Below are 5,793 nucleotides of genomic sequence, written 5' to 3' on the forward strand. Positions count from 1 at the left end.
ATAGATCAATAACAAAACATTACTATGTTTACCTCACTCTATAAAATATATAAACATAGCAAGTATTTTCCGTCATCAATCTTTACAAAGTTCATTGCTACAATGCTAAAAGCACATCAATCGGCATGGAAAACCTATATTATTAGACAATTCTAGAGAACTACAAATTTTACAAATAATGGAAAAGTATGATTAATCTACAAAAAAATATAATAAACCTAGAGTTAATGAAGGAAAACGTTTGAAGTTCCACATTATCAAGATAGTATAATGTAAAATAAAATAGAAAGTTCCTGAAAACAATCCAATAAGAGACATAATGCTTCTAACATAACATACCTGCTGATTCCTTGGGCAAAATACCGCAGTTAGCTTGCCATAACTATCCCTCATCATCGAAAAATATATGTCATCAGATAAAAAAGTAATAGTACAGAATTAATCATGTAATCTGACATCAAACACCTTTGTCATCTAAACAAGGAGAATAGGAAACGACAATATCAGTACCTAATTCAACCTTTCTTTATCTCTTTATCCTCGCATCCAAATGGAAGGAATTCCTAAATAAAGGACTAAGACCTATAAAGAGCTTTTTATACAAAAAAAAAAATAATAATAATAATGAGTATTAAATGTCATTTATAGACCTAGAAAGCGTTTGCCTCCTTTGTATCAAAGTTGAAGGCTATAACCACTATGTCTATCCAATTAAAGTTGGTACATATGCCTAAGGCCTCCTCAACAAATCTCAAGGTTTGGAAATTAAAATTTAAAACCCGTAAGGATTGAGAAAGAAATACTAAAAGTTTAATCACAACCAACCAAAAATAGTATAATATTTAAAAATATAGGAAATAAATTTATATCTGGGAGGAAGAAATGTGTAATAGTAGTAGTAAGAGAGGAGGAAAGGGGGAGGATGAAGAAGAAAAGGAGAGGAGGAAGAGAGGAGGATAGGAATAGTGGAGGAAGGAAGAAAGGTGAAGGAGATGAGATAGTGGAGGAGGGGAGGAAAGGAAGAGAGGAGGAAGAGTGGAGCAGAATGAGAGATGAGGAAGAGTGGAGAAAGGGAGAGGAGGAAAGGACGAGAGGAAGAAGAGTGGAAGAAGGAAGAGAGGTGGAGGAGAGGAGGAAGAGTGGATGAGAGGAAGAGAGGAGAAGAGGAGGAAAGGAAGAGAGAAGGAAAAGTGGAGGAGAGAAGGCAGAGGAGGAGAGGAGGATGAGATGAGGCATGGAGGAAGAGTGGAGGAGGAGAGGAAAGAGCGAAGGGAGGAAGAGAGGTGGAGGAGAGGAGGAAGAGTGGAGGAGTGGGGAGGAGGAGAAAAGAAAGAGAGGAGGAAGGAAAAAACTTGTAATAAAAAAATATAGGAAATTTTCTGCAATGATATTACTTTTAGCAGTAATTTACTATTAAAAACAAATTTCTCATAATATGCATTGTAAAAATAATGCCTCAAAGAACACAAAATAGATCAATAAAAAAATATGAATATGTTTACCTCGCTCTATAAAATACATAAACATAGCAAGTATCTTCCGTCATCAATCTTTACAAAATTCATTGCTACAATGCTAAAAGCACATCAATCGATATGGAAAACCTGTAATATTAGATAATCCTAGAGAACTACAAATTTTGGTATGATTAATCTACAAAAAATATATAATAAACCTAGAGTTAATTAAAGAAATCGTTTAAAGTTCCACATTATCAAGATAATATAATGTAAAATAAAATAGAAAGTTCCTGAAAACAATCCAATAAGAGACATAATGCTTCTAACATAACATACATGTTGATTCCTTGGGTAGAATACTGCAGTTAGCTTGTCATAACTACCTATCATCATCAAAGAATATATGTCATCAGATAAAAAAGTAATAGTATGAAATTAATCTTGTAATCTGCCATCAAAATATTTACCTTTGCCGTCTAAATGAGGAGAATAGGAAGCGACAATATCAGTACCTAATTCAACATTTCTTCATCTCTTTATCTTTACATCAAAATGTTCCTGAATAAATGACTAATAGGTATAAAGTTTATTTTATACAAAAAAATAATGATAACAAAATGTCATATATAGACCTAGAGAGTGTTTGCCTTCTTTGTATCAAAGCTGAAAGCTATAGCCACTAAGTTTATCCAATCAAAGTTGGTACATGCCTAAGGCCTCCTCAACAAATCTCAAGGTTTGGAAATTAAAATTTAAAACCCGTAAGAAGTGAGAAAAAAATACTAAAAGTTTAATCACATCCAACAAAAAATAATATAATATTTAAAAATATAACATGCAAATAATATATCTAGGATGAAGAAATGTGTAGTAGTAAGAGAGGAGGAGAGGTGGATAAGAGGAAAAGAGGAGGAGAGGAAGAGTGAAGGTAGTAAGAGAGGTGGAAAAGAGGAGGAATATGAGGAAATGAGTAAAGGAAAAGTGGAAGATGAGAGGAAGAGTGGAGAAAAGGGAGATATGAGGAAGAGTGGAGAGAGGGAGAAAGGAGGAAAGGACGAGAGGAGGAAGGAGGAAACGAGGTGGAGGAGAGGAGAAGGAGATGAAGGGAGGAAGATAGGAGAAGAGGTGGAAATGAAGAGAGGAGGAAGAGTGGAGGAGAGAAGGAAGAGAGGAGAGGAGGAGGAAAAGAGGAGGGAGGAAGAGTAGAGGTGTGAAGGAAGAGTGGAGGAGGCGCAGAAGAGAGATGGAGGAGAAGAAGAGTGAAGAAAGAGGAAAGGAAGATAGGAGAAGATGAGGAAAATAAGAGAGGAGGAAGAGTGGAGGAGGGGCGGAAGAGAGATGGAGGAGAGGAAGAGTGGGGAAAGAGGAAATGAAGAGAGGAGAAAATGGGGAAGGAAGAGAGGAGAAAGTGTGGAGGAGAGGAGCAATATAGGAGAAGAGGTGGAAGAGTGAAGAAGATAAAGAAGAGGGGAAGAGAAGAGTGGAGAGAGGAAGAGAGGTGGAGGACATGAGGAAGACTGGAGGAGTGGAAGACTGGAGAATAGGAGATTCAATGATAGGAGGAGGAGGAGGAGGGAAAAAACTTAGAATTAAAAAAATATAGAAAATTTTCTGCTATGATATTACTTTTAGCGATAATTGACTGTTAAAAAAAAGTTTCTAATATGCATTGCAAAAATAAAGCCTCAAAGAATACAAAATAGATCAATAAAAAAAAATTAATACATTTACCCCGCTCTATAAAATACATAAACATAACAAGTATCTTCCGTCATCAATCTTTACAAGTTCGTTGCTACAGTGCTAAAAGCACATCAATCGACATGGAAAACTTGCATTATTAGACAATCCTAGAGAACTACCAATTTTGTAAATAATAGAAAAGTATGATTAATCTACAAAGAAATATAACAAACCTAAAGTTAATGAAGGAAAACATTCAAAGTTCCACATTATCAAGACAAAATAATGTAAAATAAAAAAGAAGTTCCTGAAAACAATCCAATAAGAGACATAATGTTTCTAACATAATATACCTGTTGATTCTTTGGGCAGAATACTGCAGTTAGCTTGTCATAATATATTTATCGAAAGTTGTTAGCATAAAGTGTGTAGCTATCCTTCATCATCAAAGAATATATGTTATCAGATAAAAAAATAATAGGAAATTAATCTTGTAATCTGCTATCAAATTATTTTACCTTTACCGCTAAATGAGAATTATAATTTCGAATAGAAAACGACAATATAAGTACCTAAATCAGCCTTTCTTCATCCCTTCATCTTTGCATCAAAATGATGTGCAAAACATGAGCCAGAAGTACTCACTGCTGAAAGACTTTAGAAAAAGAGTTTAACAACAATGATGAAAGGATTAGAACACTAGTAATCACCAGTTACCTAATAAATTATCTCTAACATGTTTTCCATATGAATTTATCTCTAGAAAATGCAATTAATTTTTAACTGTGTTGCTTTTCTGCATGACTATCTAACGTAAACAAAGTTCACTGAGCTTAACGAGACACTTCGAAAAAAAAAAGGAGGAAATCATCTTTCAAAAATTAAAAGTCTCATATGGTTTCAACCAGAGGAGGCAAACGGCAAATACACTTGCAATTGACACACTTGTGCATGCAGAATATTTGGAGTTAAAAGACCGTAAGCCCCCATCCTATTCCAACTTAAGAGGACAATTCCAAGGTGTCTTACGTGGAGCCCTATATAAATTCTCAAGCATACAGAATTATCCTATCAGATGAGGTCATGCACAATTACTAACACTAGGTGTTTATTTGAGCTGTTGGTTTGATATGATGTACACTAATAGAAAAGTCGTTGCCTCACGGATCAGGTTCTTCTATTAAAACCACAAAGAATTGAAAGCAAAAATGAAAATCAATTTACCCTTATGAAGCCTGCCAATATTAAAAAATTAAAGCAATAACAATGGAAAATCACACGTCCTTATTATTACATTAATATACCAACTCAAAAGTCATTAGAGACAACAAACCTGGAGAAAGAGATCTGTTACGGTATTGTAATCAACTCGACAACCTCCCTCCATTTGAGACATCATTACCGCAAAGTTAACAGCTCCCTACATTCCAAAAGTAAGTATTAGGCTCCATGGTTTCAAAAAGAAAAGGTTTGTGATGGGTAAATATTAAGTTGATTAAACATGGTTGAAAGATTTGGTTTTTAAAGGCAAAATATGGTTTCAAGATTTTCTCCTTATCCAAAAAATAATACTTTTATACTACAACACGATTATTTAGAAAAAGGTAAATGGGAAACATATGAAAGGAAAAGTTTGGTTTGTTTTCACAAATGAGAGAAGTTGAGATGAATGTTTAAAGTTGAATAAAATATTATTTGAATATATTTTTTAAATATTAATTTTGTTTTAGATTTTAAAAAAGTTGAATTGTTTATTTTATTTTGTATGAGAATTTGAGAAAGTTATAATGATTAGATGAGATTAGATGAAATGAGGTGAAAAGAGTTGTAAACTAGTAAGTACTAAAACAACAAAACAAACAAACACAGACATATAGTCCAATACTTGAGGATCTGAACGAAGGAATAGTTAATCTGGACTGTACCCAACCTAAAGGAATAAAGAAACAATGAAATGATCAGACCATGAAATAAGTATACAAAAATAAATGATAAATAATATAATAATAACAGTAATGCAATCAATCACAATAGCAACAATGATTAAAAGAAAAAGATACCTTCACCTGTTTTGAATATATCAAAATTTTATCAAATCTCGTCTGTTCAGCAAAAGGAGCAATGACTTTTCGAGTTACGTTGGCTTTAATGTATATTTTCTATGCGAGATCATTATCCAGCCTTCAATGGAACATAATAGTATGAACACAACAAAAATAAATAAATAATTTCAAATACGGCAGCATTGGGATAAAGTAAATGAGTAACTCAATAAATTCGTTTCATAAGTGTCTTTCATATATTTGAATCTCAAATTGCACATAAAACCTTCATGAGATCCCGTAGTTCCTCGCTGTATTCCAGCTTATCCTCTGCCAACCAATTCTCCAAAAGATTTTTTTGTTTTGGTTCACAACAAGGCACAGAGCAATAAATAATTCAAACTCTAAGCATATATTCACATGCAAGCAGTTAAAGAATGAAAACATGTAATTAAAAAACATATTATCAATCAATACATGCAACCCAAACATCTTTTATTCTATCATTGTGAGACCCGAGGTTCTAAAACACAATGGCAATAATACACGTCCATATTCCCATATCCACACTGAATATGAAACGGGGATACACTATATTCCCAATAACA

The 5,793-nt window shown here is 33.4% G+C and overlaps 1 long non-coding RNA gene across 1 annotated transcript; it reads right to left on the minus strand.

Moving 5' to 3' along the window:
- Positions 1 to 3,947: 3,947 nt before the first annotated feature.
- Positions 3,948 to 5,457, minus strand: LOC121264170. Its single transcript, XR_005940465.1, has 3 exons — positions 5,210 to 5,457; positions 5,029 to 5,073; positions 3,948 to 4,563 (listed from the first exon to the last, which is right to left on the minus strand). It is a non-coding gene; the product is annotated as an uncharacterized LOC121264170 (long non-coding RNA).
- Between the last annotated feature and the right edge of the window lie 336 nt (positions 5,458 to 5,793).

The sequence above is a fragment of the Juglans microcarpa x Juglans regia genome, chromosome 5D (assembly GCF_004785595.1).
Source record: "Juglans microcarpa x Juglans regia isolate MS1-56 chromosome 5D, Jm3101_v1.0, whole genome shotgun sequence".
Classification (NCBI taxonomy): domain Eukaryota; kingdom Viridiplantae; phylum Streptophyta; class Magnoliopsida; order Fagales; family Juglandaceae; genus Juglans; species Juglans microcarpa x Juglans regia.